The 25714-nt window shown below is 41.2% G+C and overlaps 1 protein-coding gene, 1 long non-coding RNA gene and 1 pseudogene across 5 annotated transcripts in view; 2 read left to right on the top strand and 1 right to left on the bottom strand.

Moving 5' to 3' along the window:
* Positions 1 to 13174, top strand: part of LOC309630301 — a 65915-nt gene extending 52741 nt beyond the window's left edge. The window contains exon 2 of the long non-coding RNA XR_014245586.1: positions 13143 to 13174. This is a non-coding gene — a long non-coding RNA (uncharacterized lncRNA). The remainder of the gene's footprint in view (positions 1 to 13142) is intronic.
* The window catches only part of TANC1 (tetratricopeptide repeat, ankyrin repeat and coiled-coil containing 1), a 239500-nt gene that overhangs the window by 211985 nt on the left and 1801 nt on the right, over positions 1 to 25714 (bottom strand). The window lies entirely within an intron of this gene.
* LOC309630263 (heterogeneous nuclear ribonucleoprotein R pseudogene) overlaps positions 1 to 25714 on the top strand; it is a 499447-nt pseudogene that overhangs the window by 14708 nt on the left and 459025 nt on the right. The gene's annotated exons all lie outside the window — the stretch shown is intronic.

The raw sequence follows: 25714 nt of genomic DNA on the forward strand, positions 1-25714 counted from the left end.
AGGGTACTTGCTCTCCAGTGTCCCTGGGTGTGCCTCTTTCTTCATTGAGGGTGATCTTCTGACCCACCCCCCTCGCCAGCCCCCTCGATGCTCTGCACCCTTCTTCTCTGGCCACATCAATGGGAATCCACACCACTACTCAGCTTCTCCACACCTATGCCCTAGGCCCAGAAGTCCCCAAAGAGAAGTGGCACCTCGCATGGAGACACGCCACTACACTTGAATATCTCTACCCAAAAAGGCTCCCGGTATCCTAAAAAAGCCCCTCCCATTCCCCAAACAACTATCTCAAACTTTGATCACCATTCTCCTCAACCCTGCTCTAGTTTTCCTCCCACTTCACCCAGAAACCCAAAAAAGCAGGCTTGCTATGCTAACACCCCAATTTCCTGCCCCTGTTCTTTACCCACCAATGTATCCACATGCACCTCCCCTGGCCTTTCCTCTTCACTCCTATTCCCAATCAACCTTTCCACCGGCCTCTGCTACAAACACCCTCCTGCGCTCCACCTACCTCACAGTTACCTACTTTGCTCCCCACTGTTTACCTTCCACACCTCAGCTTGTGTCCCCTCCACCCAACCGCCACCTCACCTCGCTACGCCCTTAAGATGCTGCTCAAAAATCACCTCCTCCAAGAAGTCTCCCCACACTCCTCCGACTCCTGTAATATTCCACACACACCTCAACAAACTTCACATTGCCATTTCTTCTGACTCTGTCTCTCCCTGAGACAGAGGTACATGGTCCATTGCACATTCTCAGTGCCTGGCACATAGGGGTAGCAATAACTGCTGAATAAATCAAAGGATAAGGGCAACAGATCCTGCTTTCTGCTCTGAAGTGTTTTATTAAATGTTTTATTAGAAACATCACCAATTAAGATTTGTGATCAGTCACTTACATATGATGCCATATATTTTCTTCCTCTGATCTAGGCTGAGAAGCGTCCCTTCCCCCTGCCTGCCCGGAACAAATATTCCTTTGATGAAGGAAAGAACCAGAAACAAAACACTACTTCTTCCTCAACCAAAAGAGAAAACCTAAAATAGCAAGACAGTTTATGAAAAATATCCAGCTGACACTGGCTTAGGTAGGGATAAGTACAGTTGTCTGTGCTTAAGAAGGGAAAGGGAAGTTTACTTTGGACGGCTCTTTGGGAGAGGCAATGAGATTCAAGTACTAAACAAGAGAGTTGACCAAAATGATAAGTCTTGGGTCTATTGTAGGGCAAGGAAGGAAGAGGAAGCAAGTAACTCCAGTGGAAATTTCCTTCCTTTGTCTAGTTTCACTTCAGGTATGGCTTCCATACTAATTTCTTGATACTAACTTACGACGATTTAATTTATAGGAAGTGATTTCAAACGGCCCTGGGGCACTGCAGATGGTACCTCAGGGGCCCATCTGTTTCAGGATGAAAGCTTGGCGCACACCATTACATCACTCTGACCTTCCTCAGCAACTTCCTATCCGACAAAATCTAGACGTTTGCTCTGTCAACAAGATATTTGTGTTTGTCCCCAGCTCTGGCCTTGGTTCCTGATTAGTTTTAAAATCATTATGCACCCAAGCTGAATAGGGTTACTGTTAGCAGCTGTAAGGTTCTCTTCTGGGCAAATCCCCAAGTCTGTGGTTTTCAGGGAGTGATTTCTGTCCTTTCCGCATAATTACACACTCTACTGATTGATGAGATGATCAGTCCTCCTACCCCCATCCAGAGCGAAAGCCTCTCTCTTCCCACTCTATTTATTTTCCCAGGGACCAGAGGGGAGGGGAGAATGGCATGGGGAGGGCGGCCTTGGGCTATCCCCACATAAATGCTCAGGAGTTATACAACTGTCCCAGTCCAGACGTGCCATTCCTTCCAGCCCCTGAAAGCTTCCCACATTGGTTAACACCACTTGAGGTATTGAAAACACGTGGCAGGAAACCAGCTGCTATTCCTGGATGCTCACAGACCGCCCTCCAACACCCCAGTGCCCGCTAGCACAGGTCTACTTCAGTCAAGCATGGTCCCCGAATCACACACATCCGTGATCTCCTCTGAAAGTGCATACGTAACCTATAACCTCCCAACTTTTCATCCGCCTCTGTTCTCCACAGAGCACAACCACAGACATAATGTTAACTGTGAGTGCCTGGTAGGCGACAGACCACAACCTTGGCAAAAATTACATTTTAAACAGGTTTTGGGTTTTTGTTGTTGTTGTGGAAGAGGGGGGTTACATGTACTGATCGTTACAGCTTACTCTGAAATACTTGTAAGAATAAGGTGGGTCGATAGGTAGGTATGTAATACAGCAAAGACCACAAAATCCTAATTGTAGAATCCAGGTGGTGGGTACGTTCACTATACATTTCTTTCAACGTCTCTTTGGCGTTTGAGTATTTTCTTAATTAAATGTTGGAGGGAAATGTTTTTAGTGCCTTTCTAAAAAATTAACTGAATTCCAGACTTCATTTGTGTTTCACCAGCTTTCCCACTAATGTCCTCTTTCCATTCCAGGATCCATATCCAGGATCCCACTTTGCAAATTACTCATCCTATCTCCCTAGTCTCCTCTGGTCTGTCACACTTTCTCAGTCTTCCCTTGTTTTTCATAACCTTGATGGTTTTGAAGAATACTGGGCAGGTACTGTGTATTATATCCCTCGATTCGGATTTGTCTGATGTTTTTTTCTCACAGTTAGACTGGGGTGATGGGTTCTGAAGTGGGAACCATGGAGATAAGTTGTCTTTCTCATCACATCATATTAAGGGTGCATGCTCTCAGCATGACCACTGGTGATATCAACCTTGATTATTTGGTTAAGGTAGTGTTTATGAGTTTTCTCGACTGTAAATTTCCCTTTTCATTCTTTCCATAATATTTATTCCTTAAAAGCAAGTCACTAAATTCAGCCCACACTCAAGAGCTGGGGGAAATGAAGCCCCCGCTCCTGAAGGGGTAAGTATCTAAATAAACCATTTGGAATTCTTCTATAATGAGGACACCTCTTTTCCCTACATAGCTTATGTATATTTACTTTAATCTTTGGGTTACAATGCAGTACCGCTCTATTTATTTTGTTGCTCAAGTTGTGCCAGCTTTGGCTATTAGGAGCTCTTTGAGGTTGGCTCCTATGTCCTTTGGCATGCCCCAGCCTTTGTTTTTTGAGCATTTCCTTATTTTCTGGTAATACAAGATGCTCCAGACCTATAATTATCCATTTCTCCAAGAAGTCCTGATTACTTTTATTGAAGAATGGTATTTAGAAACCAAGACCTGGGTATACCGTGGCTACTGGGGTGTCATTGTTTCCAAGCCCTCTCAGTGAACAGATCTAGAAAATACATGTATGTATACTGACCCACGTATGCACACTCACCTATCTACATGAAGCTAAACATAGGTTCATACTGAGTTCACAGTGATGTCTCCAACTCTCATCCAGTACTGCATGGTAGCCGGCAGCCTTCTGCCCTTGCTTATCTGTAAATTCTCTCTCCAACGGTGGGAAATCTGGCTCCACCTTCCACTATCCATTTATTTATTTGTTTGACCCCTGAATACATTTCAGAATTGTTAACCTGTACTCCCATGAGAAACCACCTTACCAACTAGAGTACATTGTTGATGTACTGTTTGTTTTGTCTTTAGCCTTACAGTGTCTAGTCAAAACACCATTTTCCAAAGTTACTTAGGGTTATGCCTTTTTGTCCTCGCCCCCTTCAGTGAGGTTATGCCATACAATTGTAATACAGGGAGATTCTTCTGCCAAAGTCTGCATTCACCCTGGGACACACACCCACACACTCTCCAGTTTTTTGTTTTTAATTTGTATACATTTCTTACCTAAAGTTCTTTTTCTTTTCCTGCTTTATTGAGGTATAATTGACAAAATTATGTAAGATAGTTACAGCACACAAGGTCATGTTTTGATGTACATATACATTGTGAAAGGAGTCTCCCCCACCCAAGTTAATTAACACACCTATCCTCTCACATATTTACTTTTTTTTTTGGTGAGAACATGTAAGTTCTGCTCTCTTAGCAAATTTCAATTATACAATACAGTGTTGTCAACTATAGTTGCCACTGGATCCTCAGACCTTATTCATCTTATAACTGAAAGTCTGTACCCTTCTACCAAACTCTATTTCCTTCGTCTCCACCAACCACTTTTCTTGTCTCATTCTACAAGCTCAACCTTTTTTTCTTTTTTTTAATGATTCTACATATCAATGATACCATGCAGTGTTTTTCTCTATCTAGCTTATTTCACTTAGCATAATGCCCTCCAGGTTTGCCCGTGTTCTCGCAAATAACAGAATTTCCTTCGTTTTTTAAGGCTGAATATTATTCTATTGTGTATATATATCACATTTTTAATATCCATCATCCACTGACGGACACAGGTTGTCTGCATAAGTTCCTTAGTGCCAATCTAAATAAATAGTCTATTTAAATACTGGACATCACTTTCTATTGGTATACATGTTTTATTTTATCCTTAGTACTTTAGTACTTATATCTGAGTGTATCCCACAACACCTATAATAATCCTGAACCACAGTGATTACTCAAATACTAATAAAATGAACAGATTCTATGAATATATTTTTTAAAACTACTGTGTTAAATTGACTGTAACAGTTTAACTGCTAGAGAATAAAACTGTAGAGGAAGAATGTTCATTGCAGTGTTATTTAAAATTCAATAGTAAGTAAATAGTTTTAAATTATACTATATTGTAAAATATAAAATTATATTATACCTATAGGCTGGAATATGAATTACATGCAATCATTAGAAATCACTTGTTAAATACATACTAATATGAGATAATATGTACCTTATGTGTATCTAAAAATGGCAAACCATGCAATAAAAAGGACAGCATATCGTTTAACACATCTATCATATACATGTACATCTGTGCAAAGAAAAAACACTGAAGGAAGGACATACCAAAAAATTATTTTTTTAAGTTCCTTTCTGTCTTCTTTTTTAATTAAAATTAAAGGAGAGAAGATTGTTTGCTACATGGGAAACTTTACAGAGGATTCTTCCAAGACATAAGGCATTGGACCAGACAAAGAGGAGAAACAAAATCAGGAGTTATCTACTGGAGCTCCATATCGGGTAAGGACCAAAGAAAAGGGAGCAAAAAGCACGGTTGGTGGATGCCCTCAGGTCACCTATAACCTGAGACTAACATAAAGAAGGTGAGGACAGTGGTGCCTGTGCTAATACGTCCACTACAGACAGAAGTACAACAGTGGAATGGAGAGCTGTCTGGGAAGCATCCTGAGAAATGTGGGGCTTAGACAGAGCCTTCAAGGACAGGAAAGATCTAAATGGGGGAAGGAAGGAGGCAGTGTGAATGGGGACAGGTATTAATAAGTCTACCCACCTACCTGGAAGTTTTCTCATCCCATTCCATACCCAAGGAAGACCTTAAGAAATGACAGCCACAGCGGGAGCTTCCGTTTAAAGTTTCCCGCCCTCTTGGCAAAGGGCTTGCAGGGAGTGAGGCAGGATTACCTAACAGGATCTGGTTAGCCTATAGCAGATTGGATAACACTCAAGTGGCTGATAGCAGGGGCCTAGCTCTGGGTTTTCAAAGATTAACATTTTTACAGTGGAATTTACACTCTATCCCTATAAAAAGTGCTTTTATTTATTTATTTTTGGCTGCGTTGGGTCTTCATTGCTGCACGTGGGCTTTCTCTAGTTGTGGCACGCGGGCTCAGTAGTTGTGGCTCGCAGGCTCAGTAGTTGTGGCGCACGGGCTTAGTTGCTCTGCAGCATGTGGGATCTTCCCAGACCAAGGCTCGAACCCGTGTCCCCTGCAATGGCAGGCAGATTCTTAACCACTGCACCACCAGGAAGCCCAAAAGTGCTTTTTAAAACAGAACAACACAAATAAACACATGGTAACCATCCATTACACTGAAAAGTTCAATGGCGACAATGACTAACTTTCAGCTTGTTATAACTTTCCAAGGCACAACACTGTGCCCACCTGCCAGCCACCTCCAGGACCAGATCACACACAGGTGTAAACACAGAAAGAGCTATAGGACAACCTTCTACAAACGCAGGGCCACACACCCAGAGAATCCGCATCTCAATTCTAAGCGCTCAGGAGGAACAAGTATTTGGTTAACATTTAACTAGACAAGGCAGCAGATGTTTTACACAAGTTATCTCTTAGTCTTCACAACCAGCAAGGCAAGGATTAGTCTTGTAAATGGCCACTCAGTTTGGAAATGGCAAAACTTCAATTCACACTCAGCTCCATCCAGCTCCAAGCCTGTCATCTTTCACTTTAAGTGGTGTCATGTGTTTCAACAAACCTCAAAAGCAGACTTAAACATACCTTTAGTATCACTCGTTTACAAAAAAGAGATATCTGATCAGTTTTTTCTCAAAATAGTTATTTTACAATATAATTCATATATGATGCCAAGAATTCAATTTAAAAATCTAAAGCATATTTTCAAGCCCCAATGCAATAAAGTTAACCACTTATGATTTAGCAAAATAATATCAATATTACAAAGCCCACAAAGAAATCAACTTGATTACAAGTTGCAAATTTTTTTTAAATGATGGCATGTCTAAAATATTAAAAACTCAACTTTTTTGCAATATGAAGATCTCAACTTGAGACATGAACATCAAGATTGATCTTTTTCATTCTCAATGAGGACTAATCTAGTTTGTATTCTAAAATATATTATCCTCTTCCTCTCTATATCACTTCTTCTCTCCTTTCACTTACTCTCCCCTCCCCACAAAAAGAGGTTCTCCTTCTACCATTAATTGCAAAACAAAAGTTTTATTCTGTGATCTATAAACCATGAAATATGAAATATAAAAGGTTAGGACCCATTGATAGTTTAATCTCTGTTGTCCTGAGATAGAAATCCCCCTAGAAGGTTAAAACCAAGTATGTCAGGTATACCAGAGTTACTTTGCCCAAACCACCTGAAAAGTTTTCCATATTAAAATGATTTAATTTCTTAAGCTCTCTTTAAATGCTTTGGAGTGACACTGTCAAATACACACTGTAGATGTTTGGAGTATCACTGCCAAACCTTAGCATATTCATTCACACAGGAAGCACTCAAATGCTATTTGTTACAGAGTAAAAGCAATTCAGGACAAAAGACAATGTCTTCTCTTTAGGCAAACCAGAATAAACCTTTAGTAATTAATTTTTTTAATTAACAAGAAAGCTTAAGGGTTGAAATTTGGAAGTGGAGAGAAAGGAAATGCTGATGTTCTTATTTTTTTGAAGATTTTTTTTAAATACAGATTGTAAAAGTAACAAATAATGAAAAATATGGTATAAAGTAATTTTTTAACCAAGGAAAACTGTCAACCCTACCATCCAAAGATCTTCCACACTTGTTTTCTATGTACATAAACACATATAAAGGGGCCCAGCTTAGAACCTGTACATAGTAGACCCTTAAATGTGTCAAACAGTTACATAATACATACTTTGAAGGGAAAAAAAAATAGCATAAATGTGATTACAGCATACATACTATTCTGTGGTCTATTTTTCAACTTAACAGTAGACAGAAGACATCTTTCCACACCACTCCACTCAACTCCCCCCTCACCATGTACAAAAGGGCTCGTTATTCCATTGTATGGGTGACCAAGTTTTCACCAAGCTCCTTCTGAGGTAAACATTTGGTTTTCCCACTTATTTTTTGCTATTAAGCAGTACTGCAATGAAAATCTATATAACTTTACGTGTTTGTACAATTATTTCCTTAGTATAAATTTCCGGTGCTGGAATTTCTGGGTCAAAGAGTTGTCATGCTTTAAATTAGCACACTGACAGGTTACCCTCCAGAAGAGATGTCCCCATTTATTCTACCAACACTGTATGACAATACTCATTTCCACATCACCCTTACCAACAATGGTATTATTCTTTTTCATCAAACCATCAGGAAAAAAAGTTCTATTAGCATTTAGTGAGCTCCTACCCTGTGCCAGGTGCCATCTTAAAAGGTTTATGTGTATTAGGATAACCCTGTGGAGGTAGGTCCCCCATCCAGCAGTCTAACTGAAGGGAAACTAATGCCCAGATATGTTAAGTAACTTGCCCAAGGCCATACACTGTGTCAAAGATGCTACTGGGGTTTGAACCCAGTTCACCCATCACCAGAACACACAGTAGAGCAATTAAATTTCTTGCAAAGGTCAAAAACCTGTTCACTCACTTACTCTCAATGGAACCCAACCATCTCTTCCCCCAGCAAAACCTGCTGAAAATTCTGATTTCATGATCAGTAGAAAGACTGCTGGGCTGGGGTTAGGAGAACTGAATTCAAGGTTGAATTCAGCCACTTACAGGTAGCTGCTGTGTGACTCTGGGAAGACTGCTTACCGAGTCTCTCTCCTTGGCTGTAAACTCCCCGTATCTACCACCTCTATCTCAAAATGCTGCTGCAAAGCCCAAAAGGAACCTCCATTCCTTCAAAAATAGCACTTTCCCTATGCCCTGCACTGGTGACAAGAGGCCACCCCAGCTCCAAGGGTCTAGGAAAGATGAACATCAACCCAGAAAACCAGCACAGCTAGGAGAGCACACAGGAGCGTGAGTGATTCAAGGGGCCATGGGTAAATGAGTCACGGTGTACCACAAAATAGCAGCCATCCAAAAAGGCAAGGAGAACAACGACACAACACCTGGGAAAACGCATGAAGTCACATTGAACAGAAAAGCCTCTAAGTAAATGTATATTTTAGTTACAATTATATTTTTTACAAAGGCATATGCAAAGAAAGCAAGGGAGTAAAGTCATGGATGTTGCATTAAACAAATAATATTCTTTTCTCCCCTTTCCCAAACTTTACAGAGCATCATTTAACATTTATCATTCTTGAAATATTTTAATTGCTAGGAGAGCACAGATGGAAGTGATTAATTCTGACTGAAATAATGTATGTGAAAGCGGGACGCTCTAAAACCCCCCATGAATGGTATTACTGTCAGAGCATGAAATAATCTAACATTCCACATAATGGCATTACAGTGCACTAACACAAGTTATTTTTACACTCTGCCACTTGGTTTCCAGCTCACCTGATAATGTACAGCATCAGTCATTTCTTTACAGTATTTTCTTTTTTTTAAAGAAATGCGTGCATGTGGGAAAATGGCCAAACAGTACAAGAGGGTCTGCAGTAAAATGCAAGACTGTCGTCTATCCCAGCCCCCCAGCTCCCTCCCACAGGCAATAAGTAGTCGCTTATTAATACATATACACTTCCAAAGATGCCCAATGCATTTTTTTTTCATTTAGTAATATTCTTGTAAGTTTTTCCTTAAGAGCACAAATAAACCTACCTCATTCTTTTAACATCTGCAGATCACTTTACTGTATGGGCACACCAGAATTTATCAGACTCTATACTATGAAAATGTCTGACAAAACTAGCAACCACTATTTACATAATTCTTTTCCCTTACATTGGATTCCCCATCCTAGCAAATTTTATGTCTTCTAAGCCCTTCAGCCAGCATACCAGGCCCACCAGCACCTTCACAGACACCAGGCTCTCGGGGCTCCTTTCCCTGTACTTCCTGCTTCCAGCCAAACCCAGGCTGCATACACTTCTCCCAGATACTCCGTCCATCCATTGCTTATGCTGTTGCTTTGGCTGCAACCCACCCCACATTCCTTTGCTTGGTTAATTCTTACTCAGTCCTTTAAGTCACGGCTTGGGCATAACCTCCTTCAGGAAGGAAAGGATTTCCCAGCCCTCAAGGCAGAGGAAATGCTCCTGTGCTCGGTTCCTGCCTTAGCCTGGGTCTTGGCACCTAACCGCCTCACGATGAATGTATATGCATCAGCCCTGACCACTAGAATTTAAGCTCCCCAGGACAGAAACCACCTCTTACTGATCTCTGTAACTGCTGGAGTTTAGTACAAAGTCTAGCACACTAACTGTATTTAATACCCGTTGAATCAAGCTGAAATGAATAAGGAAACTTCTGAACACCTCTTACCTTGGTAAGAGGGCTTGGTAGGTACCAAGCCCTACCAAGATGTACTGTACGAACATTATTTCTCACTGGGTACAATGATCCCCATTTTACAGATGAAGAAACTGAGGGCCCTGAAGTTAAGAAATTTGTCCAAGGGCATTAATGGAGAACTGAAATTTGAAACAAAGTCTGCTTTACTCCAGAATCACTGATCTCTCCATTATGCTCTTCTTCTACATGTTTGGATGCTGGAAGTTAAGTGAAGAGGTCAAATGAGCAGTCCCTAAGGGTAGGAAATGTTAATTAACATTGTGGATAATCTAAGGGCACTGTGGTTCCCCCCTCCAAAAGAAGTCAGCCAAAAGCAATCTATAATGTAGGACTAAAATGGCAAAACAACAAAAGGGTTATGAACAAGTAAATCTTGTCTATAGAATCCACAAATATGCACTAAGCACACCCAGGCTGAGTCTTTCAGGAGCCATTCAAAATGAGAACAAGCAGACTTAAGCAACTGCAATATCCCCACTTAATTCCACCAGCTTGCTCTCCCTGTGAGCACTGCTAGTTTGTCCCAAATTTCTCCCCACTCCCCAACACTGCACCATCTAAGTCTCCAGACCACTTACTAAAACTGACCTTTGCACGAGCACTCCTAAAGGATTTAAAAGTTGACTGGTTCTGCACTGACAGATAGCTACACTTATCATGGGCAAGAGGTGGGACAGAAGGGCAGCACTGCAGGAGTAGGTACCAGGGTCCTGTTAACCTGCTATGAGACCTGGGGCCGGATGCGGACCCTCCAAACTGGGCAGCGTAAGGATACCTACTTCCTCTTAAGGTCTTTAAGAAAATGACCTCGCACAGAAACAGACCCAACACAGCCATAAATAAATAAATAAATAAATAAATAAATAAATAAATAAATAAATTTAAAAAAAAAAAAAAGAAAGAAAAGAAAATGAACGTAGGTAATTTAAGAATAAGCACTTACCACAGAACTGGCACAAAGTTAAGGGCTCACTGGCATCTATCCAGTGACTGAAGAAATCAACCAGAGTGCAAGTGGACCCCCTCCCGTTCCCTCCACCAGGATGGGGACTAAGGAAAGGCAACTGAGAAGCCCCCTAATTAACACAGGAAGTAGTAAACGGCATTTAGCAAAGGTGGGAAAACCAGAGGAGGCAGCTCCTCCCCTCCCACACAGGAGAAATATGAACCAATCAGCAGCAGTCAATGAACCCAAACCCTGTTCACTAGGGGAGACAAAGAAGCAAAACTTATCCCAAGGGTAACCAGACACCAGCAAAAAAGACACACAGGCTGAAAACAAAAACCAAAAACCCTTTCTCACCTATCATCAGCTACACCCAAACAAGAATGCCTCCTGACTCTGGAGGAAAGGTGGAATAAGGTAGGTAAGGGCTGTAAAGTAACGCACTGTGCAGTCAGCCCTGAATATACTGCCCATTGTATTGAGTAGGCACTTGCCGTGTGCTGACTGAAGCACATCTCCACTCCTCACCCTCCCTCCCACGGTTAGGGAGTATGGCTGGGTTTAGGTCCAGGTGTTTGGACCCATGTCACTCAATTCCCAAAACAACCTTCAAAAGTACCAGCATTCCAAAGTCACAGAAAACAAGCTCAGGGAGGCTAGGTAATCCGCCCAGGGTCACACTGATGTTAAGGGGCTGAGCTGGGACTTGAACCCAGTCTGTCTGGCTTCAAAGTCTCATATACCAAAAAAATGATAAGACAGGGGTAGGGGGTGGAGGGGCTCTGGGGGGAGGGAAAGGGGGGAAGTCAGTGAAGGTGGCCAAAAGGTAAAACTCGTAGTTATGAAATAAGTCCTGGGGATATAATGTACAGCATGGTGACTATAGTTAATGATACTGTATTATATATTTGAAAGTTGTCAAGAGAATAGATCTTAAAAGTTCTCCTTACAAGCGAAAAAAAACTGTAGCTATGTGTGGTGATGCATGTTAACTAGACTTACTGTGGTGATCATTTCACAGCGTCTACAAATGCTGGATCATTATGTTGCACACCTCAAACTAATATAATGTTACATGTCAATTCTATCTCAATAGGAAAAAAAAAAAAAGACCCAACTGACAGAGAAGAAGGAGAGAGGGATCCAGGCTGGGGTCAGGACTAATAACAAGCAAACAGTGTAATAACCAGCGGGTTGATTGGGTTTAAAACCCAGATTTCAAAGAGTTGAGTCCCTTTCAGTGACTTTTTTTTTCCAGCTTTATTGAGATATCATTGATATGTATGTAAGTTTAAGGCATACAACATGATGATTTGACACACATATATAGTATTGCAAAATGATTACCACATTAAGGTTAGTTCATACCTCCATCCCCTCACATAATTACCACTTGCGTCTGTGTGTGGTGATAACATTTAAAATCTACTTTCTTGACAACTTTCAAATCTATAATATAGTACTGTTAATTATAGTCGCCATGCTGTACATCAGATCCCCATTCAGTGACTTTTTCGTCTGTGACAACCTAGGCCACACCCAGGCAAACCAAGAACCCCATGGTATTATTCCTCACTCTCTACATCCCAGGTTCCCTCCTCCAACCTATTTTTCAAGAGCAAGAAAAATACTCAGAAACTAATTTCACTAGAAATTTCTTGCCAAAGGTCCACTTAAAAGGCAAAAACAAACCTAATTTTGAGGGCTTGCTACTTTTGAGTATTAATCCAAATAACTAAAAAGCATCCTTAGCAGAAATTAAATATGAATGTACATAAGTTCCTAAAAACAAGCAATTTTCCTAGGTGTTGCTTTTCACCAGAGATCAGCATCATGCTGTTTAAGGAGCTCTCAAAAGCTCTGTGACAGAAGTAAAATTAAAAGACATTAAAATTAAAAGACCGGGGCTTCCCTGGTGGCACAGTGGTTGAGAATCTGCCTGCCAATGCAGGGGACACGGGTTCGAGCCCTGGTCTGGGAAGATCCCACATGCCGCGGAGCAACTAGGCCCGTGAGCCACAATTACTGAGCCTGCGCGTCTGGAGCCTGTGCTCCGCAACAAGAGAGGCTGCGATGAAGAGTGGCCCCCACTTGCCACAACTAGAGAAAGCCCTTGCGCAGAAACGAAGACCCAACACAGCCATAAATAAATAAATTAAATAAATAAATAAACCCCCCCCCAAAAAAAAAGTTAAAAAAAAAACAGAATCATCTATTTAAAAAAAAAAAAAAAAAAGACAGCCTAGACCATTCACAGCCAAACATTCTCAAAAGTATGATCCTGTTGCACCCTTCCTCACTCACCCCAAGGTCTTGATACAAATGTAGTTGCCAAACCCCACTCCAGACCTACTGAAATACCACCTGTGGGCAGGCCTGGAAATGCGCATTCAGAGTAAGTGCCCCAGGTGATTCCTATGTGCAGCACAATACTGCTTGGAAGCAGCACAATACTGCTTGGAACTAGGGGCTACAGGAGTAGGAGCTGTTACCCATCTCCACCCGCAGAAGTTCTACTCCAAGCCCACCCAGAGGACGTGAAGGAGTTTCTACAGGGAGGCGGGGATGCTGCTTCCAGAACCAAATTTCCTACTGCCCACTGGGCGTTTCCAGCTGGGTATCCCAGAGGAGCCCTGAACCTGCCCCTCCGGTCCCGAGAGAGTTCTCGGTTCCCGGTATCATTCATTGTCCCCAGCTTGCTCCCCAGCCTGGAAGCAGCCTTGCTCTCTACCTTCAGTCAGCTGCCAAGTATTCCTTTTCTGTTCTGGAAGCAGCTTCCACTCCACCGCAAAAATCATCTCCCCATGCACACGTTCTGTGTTCTCATCCCTGTTCTAAAAGCATGGTGACAGAGGACTGGCAACCTGAGTTCAAATCCTGGCTGAGCCCGTTTCCTTGTCTGCAAAACGAGGATGACGACAACAGCACTCTGAGAAGTTTTTGCGAATGTTATATGAGCTAATGCACCCTAAATCCACGTTAAAAGGTATTCAACTGACTTTCATACTCTTCCTCCCGCTAACTCAGGCCTCGAACATCATGTTTCACCTGACCTACTTCTAAAGCCTCATAACAGAGAGCCCTGCCACCCATCTGTCCCCACGCCAGCCTCTCCTCCACACTGCTGCCACCCAAGCTTTTCTCCAACACGCGGCTCTGATTTCATCATCTCCCTGCTTTAAAACCTTTGACAGCTATCGCTGGCTTTACAGGATCAAGTCCATACTTCTTTGCCTGGCAAGCAAGGCCTTTTGCAATCTGGCTCTCCCCTCCCTGCCACTGTACCCAAATGCCAGGCACCATCTGTTCTGGTAACAACACCCCAAACATGACTTGTATTTTCATGCCTCCCAGCCTCTGCTCAGCAGGCTCCCTTCATAGAAAGCCCCTCACTCTCTTCCCCACCTGGCAACGTGCTCGGCATTCTTCACCTCCTCCCTGAAGCCTTCCCCAGCCCCAACTCCTCCTCCCCTTCCTCCTCTTGGCTCCCGCTGCGCACGTGTCTAACATTTGTACTCTGCGTGCACTTGTCTCCTCAGACTGACACAGAGCTGGGCTTCAAACTCAGAAGGGCACAATGACAGCCCTCAAGAAATATTTGTTGGAAAAATTAATGCAAGACTTCCGCCACCCTTTGACAAGTGAAAACAGTTTCTAATTTGTCAAACAGTTAACACCTTCATGGTAACTTTTTACTTCTAAAACTCTTAAGGATATTATATTCTCTGAGCTAGCTAAGACTGCTCTTAATGAAGAAAGAAAAAAAAAAAGCCCTGTCAAGGTCAAATGCCTATAAATCCCATCAGCTTAGAATTCAATCACTATCCCTCTAAAAATGGTAGGTATCTCATCACTGTTTCCATGATGGGAGGGGCAATCACGCTCTTTGATTCCTCCTGGCTTGACTTTTGGTATGTGGAGCTGGACAATTTAAGGAGTCCTTCTTGCTTAAACAAAACATTTCAGAAAGGAAGGGATAAACAAACTGTTACTTCACGGCAGGAAAAAAAAAAAGGGTAAAAAAGCTCCAGTGCAGCTGAACTTGAGTGGCCTTAGGGAATCAAGGTCGTTCTCAGAGAACAGGTACTACCAGGTCAGGGAGCAGCGTGCGCCCTTGTCTTCGTGAGACCTCTTCTTCCACAAGCCATTCACAAAGCCAAATGCCCCAAGATTTAGAAACACCTGATAGAAGAAAACATATCTTGCTTCACCCATAAATGCCTATTTAAACAGCCTCCAAGCTGTTCCTTGACTTCTGCTGTTCAAAACGTAGGATGTATTCATTCTCGCTTTCCATGAGTCTTTAATAGGACACAAGCCAGTAAAGAGAGTCCTCCCCCCTCATGAGGATCCGGGGCCCTTCAGGGAAGCACCAATGCCTCTCCTCTGCAGGAAAGACTGCGCTCCACGTGGGCGGTGGCCCTGTTCATAAATAAACCACACGTAGGACTTGAGTGTGGCACTACAGACTTACTCCATCTAAACAAAATAAAGTTTCTTATTCTAAAACGCACTCCAGCAAAACTCTACATAAGTCTGCGGAGCATCTCATGTTCTCACAGGCTTAGTAAATAAATGGACTTTTTAAATACTGACTTTTCATTAAAACCAGAAGGTTTGTTAGCAATATCCTCATGGCAATAATAAAATACCCATTTTATTCTCTGGTTCCTTCTCCTCTATGTATTACCATCTAAAAATGTCCCACTTGTTTGTTCAAAACATTTCATATAAACGTCTAATTGTTTTAATAGAAGCAACTGAGAAATTATGCATAAAGGTTATCTTGAAATCAAGCTCTTATCTGGACTTCTGTAACAAGTACCTTAAAGTTAGCAATTTTTAAAACCCTCAGAACAAACCGAAACTTCCATTCAATTACTGATCCGGAAAGCTGAATTTAAAAATAGGGTTAAGGAGCTTCCCTGGTGGCGCAGTGGTTAAGAATTCGCCTGCCAATGCAGGGGACACGGATTCAAGCCCTGGGTCCGGGAAGATCCCACATGCCGCGGACCAACTAAGCCCGTGCGCCACAACTACTGAGCCTGTGCTCTAAAGCCCGCGAGCCACAGCTACTTAAGCCGGCACGCCTAGAGCCCCTGCTCCGCAAGGAGAGAAGCCACCGCAATGAGAAGGCCGCGCACCGCAACGAATAGTAGCCCCCGCTCGCCACAACTAGAGAAAGCCCGCGCACAGCGACGAAGACCCAATGCAGCCATAAATAAATAAATGAATAAAATTTTAAAAAATAAAAATAGGGTTAAGAGGAGAAGGGAGTAAAGGACCTGTTTTGGGCACCTATGAGCCAAGCACACTGCTATGTATAGCTATGTAAGTCAGATGTTACACAAAACCCGAACGAACTTTTTGGCCAGCTAAAATATTTTGTGTAGGTTCTCACCTTTAGTCTTGGCACGAACCCTATGAAACAGGAATTACTATCCCATTTTACAGACAAAGCGACAGAGGTCCAGTAAACTACCCATGGTTCATCTGGCTTCAAAGATCATGCTTTTTTCACTATCTCCTATATATTTGTATTTTTAAAAAAGGAGGAGAAAAAAGCAGTGTATATGTGTATATTTTTAGTGTACTACTATAGGTACAAAGCACTACTCTGTCCAAGGCACCTTATTATTCACTACAGGCAAGTTGTAATGTATAAAATAGTATCCCTGCCCACTAAGCAGTAAACATAATAATATGCTGGGAACTGCCAATGATAGCTTCCGTCCATCAAAGCTTCTCTATATATACCATGCTATTCTTCATTAAGACATACAAAACGCCTTTAAGTTTGATTTTTCCCAGACATACAACAGGCACTTGGAAAGATATCAAGGGAAAAAACTTAAATATCAAATTAAGTTAGCAAAGTCAGTTATGATACGAACTTTTATTTACATGTCTGGGTTTCCAAGACAATGTACATATAAAATTATCACCCTGAGGGTGTATTTAGATTTATGGCTGTACTTCAAATCAGCATAAGCATTTATCAGAAAAATAGTCTGTTAAAATTTATCAAATAGAGGTAGAATTAATGCATATTCCTAAATTAATGTATTTAGAAATAAATCTTTATAGAACAGTGTTTTACCATTATAACTCAGGTAACTTGTCATTCTGAATAAAATTCTACCACCAGAAATGTTTAACACTCAAGCCATTTTACCTAAGAGTCACATGGTTCATAGTCTTAAGATATACTGAGAACTTATACCCATTTAACCAGGCCAACTATTCCGAATACCATGGTGTCTCCAACAACAACTGGAATAAATTGAACTTGCACCCCTCCCCCACGATATACTAATAAATTTCCAAACAAACTCTAAGCCATTACTTCTTTTTTTAATAAATTTATTTATTTTATTTTATTTATTTTTGGCTGCTTTGGGCCTTTGTTGCTGCGCGTGGGCTTTCTCTAGTTGCCGCGAGCGGGGGCTACTCTTCGTTGCGTTGCACGGGCCTCTCATTGCTGTGGCTTCTCTTGTTGCGGAGCAGGGGCTCTAGGCGCACGGGCTTGAGTAGTTGTGGCACGTGGGCTCAGTAGTTGTGGCTCGTGGGCTCTAGAGCGCAGGCTCAGTAGTTGTGGCGCACAGGCTTAGTTGCTCCGCAGCATGTGGGATCTTCCCAGACCAGGGCGTGAACCCGTGTTCCCTGCATTGGCAGGCGGATTCTTATCCACCGCGTCACCAGGGAAGCCCCCATTACTTCTTTATATTTTAAAGAAAGCGACTTATGAATTACTAAATTAAATTGCCTGCTCCCAAATCATAAGGAGAAAAAAGCACAGTCTAGGACCTATTCTTGCAAAAATATTTAACCTGAATCTAAACGTACCTTTAGATTAAAGGAAAGCCTCTAGTTTACAGAAAATACAGAGCACAAACGAACAAGGTAAACACCAACACAAGGAAACAAATTCAGATATGGTACATCCTACAAGTTCTCTGCTGAAAGCCAGCAGAGGGAGGGAGGAGGTCGTAAGATAGCATTTTTCTATATTTAAAAAAACTACAGGGACAAAAGCAACAACCCACAGTGCAATATGTAACCCTTGACTGAATCCTGGTTCCAAAAACCAGAAATGGTGACAAATGACATTTGGAGGACAATTAGATAACAGTAAGAAATTACTGTTAATTTTATTAAAAGTGATAATGAGGTGGTGATTTTTGTCCTTAAGTCCTTAGTTAGAAATGCATACTAAAATTTGTCAGGTGATATTATATGATGCCTGGGATTTGCTTTAAAATATTTCGGCAAATTAATCCAACGTTGTCTTTTTGCTAAAAGATGCTTTGCAAAAACAGCTTATACAATTCAATGCACTTGGGAAATACTAACTCCTCTGTTTCCCTTCAAGGAGATTGAGAATGAACATTAGAAATAAGGATGCTCAAAAGTCCTGCAGTTAAAAACAAAAACACCTGTTTTACTTTTGTTAACCCAGATCTTCCTGCTTATTTGAACATAAAACCTTGCTTCCCTGCATAATGTCTATTAATTTCCTGAGCGTCCACTTCTGTGGAACCCACTTTGGGAACTGCTGCCTTATCTAGATAAACCACCCTGAGGTAAGGTTCTCTTAAGTCACGTGCAAGCTTCAAGAATCCTGAATAATCAAATATTCACAACTGCATCTATTTGCAACTTAGGAGCCGCTCACCTTTTCTGTCTTTTGAGTCTATAAATTATTATATTTACTCTTTAAGTTAACATGCTTTAATTTATGTCATACTCCTTCTGTAATATGAAATTGCCACTGGAAAATTTCCCTCAAATGGACTTAAATTTTACTTATTCACATCCACTTTCTTGGAAATCTACAATGGAATAGATTTCAAATCCTTAAGTTTCAAACCACACCTAGTTTTCACTTCCAAAAGTATCTTGAGATATTTCAAAGGGTCCCTCCCCAAACCCTCTCCAGAGACTCCTCAAAATAAGTTAACTGGCTTCACAGAAAAAAAACACAAAACAGAACAAAACATAACCTCAAATCAAAACTCTTTCACAGTCCTTCAGGTGGTACTTAGGGTTCCTAATAACTTACCTCAAAGACCCCCAGATTTCCATCTTTATGCACCAGAAGTGGTCCCATTCTTATAAACGGATCCTATGGGTACTTGAACAACTAAATCCCAAGACGAATTCACCTTACCACAAATTCTACTTACTCCATGGCTAAAAGCTTTACAGCAAGCTTTGAATTATCTGTAGTTCATTTGAGAAAAACTGTGTCCTCTTCCCCAATACTTCTAAAAAATCCTTTGGAAATTCACTTAAAAGAACACAAAAATGGCTAACAAAGAAATCTAAGCTAGAAGTCACTACTACAAGGAAAGAATCAAATTTGATGTCTCCCTGGCATCTAGGAGGTAATTTACAACATTCAAAACCCCTGGATCTTCCTGTCTTGGCCACGTGTGCTCCTTGCTCTCAGATCCCTCACAAGTACACGGCGCTCTCTACCTCCTAAGGTTGTCAAGGGCTGGGGGAGAGAGACCCTCCCCATGGTAAATAGCATAGAGCAGTGTTTAACAACTGCGGGCTGTCTGCCTGCCTCACTTTCTCCCGGAAGGGGAAACAAGCAATTTTAAAAAATGACTAAGGCAAGCCAGGACCCCAACCATCAAGAGGCCTACAACCCATAGGCAAAGCAAGCAGGCAAACGACTTTTTAATAAAAGACAAAAAGAGAAAAACATTACAATCAATGTACAAGCAATGTGCTGGGGGGATTAAATAGAAGGAACCATTTACAGGCAGAAGGGGGAAATCAGAAAAATGTGAATGAGAAAGCAATATTTACTTAAGCTAGGCCTTGAAGGACAATGAAAATTTCAGTGGTGGGGGGAGGGGAGGACAGCCTCCTCAGAGGCAAAACTGAAAGGAAGTAGGACAGTTACAGTCTCAGTGGCAGAGACACATGGAGGACAAGTGGGTGTGGTAAAGAAAGTTACAAATCAGACCATAGAGAATCTTGAAACCTATGAATAAAAGGGGAACAGCCAGGGCTCTTATCTGTCCTTGCATTAGCTACGGTGCTTTCAGCTGCAAGTAACAAAAACTACGTGACAATAAGGGACAATAAGTGACTTAAACTGGGATCTCAAAACCTTTTGATCATGCAGCCCTAACAGTAAAAATATTAAACATGTACCCCAATAATTTATACATAATTAAAACACTAGTTATGAATTACATGTGTATACTAATACAGTGTGTACATTATAAAACATCCATCAAAAACTCTTTAAAGGATGAGAATGATCCAAACAGTATTCTTAGGTTTATTTGCATTTATTAATACACATCCATACACAATTTTGGTGCCAACTCATTAAATTTGATTTAAAAGGCATTTTCTAATCTCAAATAAGACATGTTCTTATTCCTGTAGATTGACATCATTACCATTCAACTTTCTTTGCAAGAATCTTTTTAAACCACTTGCCTATTTTGTTGGAGTCAGTTTACTTAAAACTAGATAATATAACCCATAAATCCATTTACATGGATAGAGTTCACCAAAGACAAGAATAAGAATGAGAGGCTTCCCTGGTGGCGCAGTGGTTGAGAATCTGCCTGCCAATGCAGGGGATACAGGTTCAAGCCCTGGTCTGGGAAGATCCCACATGCCGCGGAGCAACTAGGCCCGTGAGCCACAATTGCTGAGCCTGCGCGTCTGGAGCCTGTGCTCCGCAACAAGAGAGGCCGCAATAGTGAGAGGCCCGCGCACCGCGATGAAGAGTGGCCCCCACTTGCCGCAACTAGAGAAAGCCCTCGCACAGAAACGAAGACCCAACACAGCCATAAATAAATAAATAAATAAATAAATAAAATTTTAAAAAAAGAATAAGAATGAGGGTACCACTGTCAATTCCACTAGGTTGTAAAATGCCTCCTCTTCCCTCAGGCGACCTTCTATAACCTAAGTGACAAGAAGACTTTCAGATATACCAACCAGTGTCAACTCATCTATTAAATATTAATAAAGCTAATTTTTTTTCTAGATAAACTTTTAGTATTTTCTTTCTTACCATATTGGATGGTCTGGCACACTCCACTTTGGAGATCACTGCCTCGAACAATAATTAAAAAAATTTTCCCACATAAGAAGTTCTGAGTCACAGTGGTTTTAGGGTTGGTTAATTCAGCAGCTAAAAAAAGTCCCTGTGGTCTTAGGCCCCTTCCGTCTTTGTACTCTGTGATTTTCAGAGTGTCAACCTGTTTTATTGTGCTGACAATCTTAGGTTCTCAATATGGTGGGACCCAATAGTTGGTCACACACTTACTCATTAACCAGTCACTAGCAACAGGTATGGTATTACTAAAGTTGACTTGGCTTAATCAAGATGCACTCCCTGGGACCGGAGGTACACCCAACTTACCCTGCAACACATGGGCAATGGAAAACTAATCAAAAGCAGGATTATGTTATCAAGCAATGCGGTAATAAATTCTTACAGCAATGGGCCCCTGCTATGAATCATGTAACCACCAGAGCATGAGTGAGCCCAGACCCAGGCAGAAAAGCCACCCTGCTGAACCCAGCTCCAATTTCTGAATCCCAAGCAAATAAAGGGTTGTTGGTTTAAGCCACAAGAAGGAAGGGAGGACCAGGATGGGGAATGCTGAGGTATGGGCAAGAAACTATCCCTGCCACAGCACTCTACGTATGTAGGACAGTGGGTGAAGAAAGAACAATGCTGTTTCATTTCCACAGAATTTTTAAAATTCAATCATCTAGCTCAGAGTCAGCAAGCACTCAATAAACATTAAGAATTGATGTTACTAATCCCAAGTAATTTAGTATAAAGCATGGCAGACAGAGGGGAGTATAATGGGTTACATGGGAATAATGACCAACTTCCGAGTTTTTTGCAGTAATTCAATATCCTGTTACACAAGTGCCTGTGCACACAGCAATTCAAATCCCCACAGAGTGTGGAAAAGTCTACTACTCTCAAGACTATAGGGTATATATCACAGGAGCATTAAAAATGTTCACATTCTTTGGCATATTGGTATGTTGTTATGACCATCAATACCACTTTTGGAAACATACCCTGCATTAGACAGCGAGCTCTTTTTGTTTATCCAGCTCCCTCTCTCTTCCATTAATAATAACCCCCTTCTTTGTGGGATACTTTGTCTCCCCACAGTCCCATCTTGTGGGTCTAATGGGGACTGCCAACCGTAACTCTCCTTTGGCTGGCATCAGGCCAATCTGGGTTCTCTCCAGGGTTTTCTCAAATTGGAACTAAGAACAAAGAGTCAGTTTCTTGATGATGAGAGGTTTTCAAGGTACCAGCAGCCAGGTACCCCTGTGTGCTGGGCCCTATGATTTTTTAATTTATTTTTTATTGGGCCCTGTGATTTAATGATGAGTAAATCACATCTGAACCAAAGGGCTCTGATAGCCTGAGAGATATTTCTTTCCAAAACACCTAAATGTCAAAATGGGCTGGTTAAAATAAATTATAGTAATGTATGTAATGGATTTACTAAACAGCCATTAAAACAGTGCCAAAGAAGAATGTACTGATATGACAGGAGAAAAAACACCTCACTTAAGTATATACTGTACTCTAAACTGTGCAGATACATTACATGCACCCTTGTGTGTCGAATCTTTTACATATTTCTTCAAAAGCACACGTAATAGAAGATCCCATTTTTGCATGAGCATATATGCATGGAAAGGTCACAGCCAAGTGTTTCTTAGAGACTTCCCCAACTCCGACCCCAACTCACAGAGGTAATAAGCCTCTGTTCTGGGTGTGGCAGGGAGGGTGGTGAGTAGTGAGTCACCGTGGTTCCGGGCTGTATGGCTGAACATCCTGGGTTCACATCTATATAGTTGCAACTGGAAGATTTTTACTAATAAATTCCCGCATGGTAGTGGCAAAATCTGTGCTAAAATTCAGGGACTATGCCATCCCTCTGCAACACTTTTCTTGTCCTTGACATTCCTACCTATATGACTCTTCTTTCCAGAATATTCTCCTTGATCACACACACCTGCAGGAGCCCCTAAAGACAACATCTACCCTAGAAAGGCATCCCTCATCAGTAACACAGCCAACCCAAACCAGAACCCCTTCGACACTGCACAAGATAACGTCTCCCGATAGCCTACATTATCAAAAGTCCTCCACGAACCTACAAAATCCATTCTCCTCATAATAAAAAACCAGAAGCCATTCTTCTGCTTTGCTGCTCTTGTCCCCTTCTGTTACACTGATAACCAAGTCTCCCAACTTCATTAGCAAATACTGCTTCATAACACTGTCTCTCCACGCACACCTGAAAATGGCAGCCTTTTTATTTTATAGTCAGACAATCAGAACTCATTGATGCATCCTCTTCCTGAGGCTTAAACCCCATTGCTTAATATTTTAAAAAGATGGTCTTCTGAGAATAAGTTTAAAGAGCTGAAGATGAACAGGTTGCTCAGACATAAAAGAGCCTATAGCTTAGCACATAATTTTATTTTAGAACCTTTTAAAGAAAATCCATACCAGCTTCCAGATGAGTGTCAAGTTGCACTCAGCGCTCTTAAATAGGCAAGCAGGACACAGTACAAACATTTAGAGTCACAGTGAAAATGGGTCACCTGCAGCCTACTACTTCTTTACCGTTAAGCCAATAGCATAAGGGAAGAATTTATTTAGCACAGAAAGTGCTGCAAAATCAGACTTACCCAGACATCAGTAGAAAGAGCCCAAGAAGGATGTCACCAAAAATGGGACATTTATCCGGGCTTTGTAATTCAGCTGAGAGATACCAAGAAGAAAGGCAAATGATATGTTCATTACTTATTTTAAAAAAGATGTACGGATTTGAGAAGTGATTTCCTTAAGAATGCTGTCTGGGTTACTAGTCCGGATTATAAATCGCACTAGACCCTGAAGCCTACTTAATAAAAAAGAAGTTGAAAATAAACAAATTATTAGTTTGAGGTATGTGAATTTCTGAAACTCTCTTGGGAAGAAAGTTTTATTACCATTATTACTGAACCGTTCTTAATCTCTGACATCAAAGCATAGATGTTAACCCTGGGGTTCTGAAACCCGAATAACTCATAAATGAAATGCCACATATTAACATTAGTCTGTTTGTCAAGTTTTAGCCAATTCACTTGTGACTCCATGAATAAAGAGAGATATGGGGGTGGGAATAGGGAGAATCAGAAGACCTAGGTTCAAGTTCACCTCCACCGTTTATAGATGATATCAAGCAAACTGATCTAACTTGTCCCACCTCAGTTTACTTAACTGAGGATTTAAGGATAAAATATGTAAGTAAAGCCCTTTACAAACCCCAAAGTACTATTCTAATATTACAGCACTGGCTCCAGAATGCCTACATTTCTCAAACTATTGGATAGTCACAGAACTTTACGCTTGAAAGGTAATCCCATTACAGGGACAATAACAATGAGAAAACTAAGGCCCAGAAAGGTTTAAGAGCCTAGTAAACAGACAACATTTGTAAACTGGTGGGAGGTTGGGAAAAGGTTCTAGTTTTTCCACCATTGAAATATGCATTTTAAAGGATGGTTCAAAACAAAGCTATCCTAGGAACTAAAACAAATCTCTCCCCAGCAATACATATATTTCTTCTGCTTTATTTTGCTTTTGTAAACTTTACTCCTGTAACTTACAAGTTAAAGAAACTTTTCATCAGAAGGATAAAAAATAAAGCCATCTCTCTGACTACGAGACTCACAGCCTACTTGCAACCCAACCCAGACAAAAACCTTTACAATTGGGTTAGAAATGTCTAATGGAAACATCGACATAACATGAACCTCCAGCAATGCTGGCAGGCATCATTATAATATGGATTACAGTTCTAGCAGCCCAGGGATACTGATTTGAATGTTCCTGGGAGATAAAGAATTAATCAGCAACTCAGAGGGGGGTGTTGCCTAAAAATGAACAATTTAATGGAGAAAATTCCATTGTCTTTAGATTTGTGCCCTCAATCACCCACTATCAAAAACCCACTATGGCACCAAATAAATTGTGTGTGGTTAAAGAGACGAAATGTTCTTTTCTACAGGCTGTTATGGGAAGCAGAAAAAGGCTGACTATGAATCAGTTATGTTTTAGTTCCACGATGGACATAAATTATGATAATTTAGACATTCTGGTGGTTAAACCAAAAAAGCAGGAAAACCATGGCTCCCAAGTCCCAGTAAAAGTTAAGTTTGTGGTATCACAGCTGAAAGACAGGGTCATGAAAACTGACCTTAAATTTATTTCTGGACTTTCCTGCCTCCACTAAAATCGATGACACTATTTCCCATCTCTTATTGTCAAATCACAACAATCCGGAAGCCTGGACCGAATTCACTTGGCAGGTAACAGGAGCAACCCTAAGAGGAAGTCCTGAAGGATGTCAGATACCATATTTCCTTCACTCCCACATACTTTTCATCTTAATACCGCCAGGATATATTTACGATGAGTTCTGACTGACACCCACCAAGCATTCTGGCTGACACAAATTTTGCAAAAACTGGCATACTCCAGGGGACGTCCCTTGTGAGATCTTCAGTAGCTTAGATGAGTAAAACATTCAGACTACCACTATAATGAACATCTCTCGGTGGCTCATAAATTCTTTCATTCCCAGCAATCAAAAACCAGCTGTTAAAATCCTGGAATCTTCCTAGTAGCAGATCTTAAAT

The sequence above is a fragment of the Balaenoptera borealis genome (assembly GCF_965194805.1).
Source record: "Balaenoptera borealis genome assembly, chromosome: 6".
Taxonomy (NCBI): domain Eukaryota; kingdom Metazoa; phylum Chordata; class Mammalia; order Artiodactyla; family Balaenopteridae; genus Balaenoptera; species Balaenoptera borealis.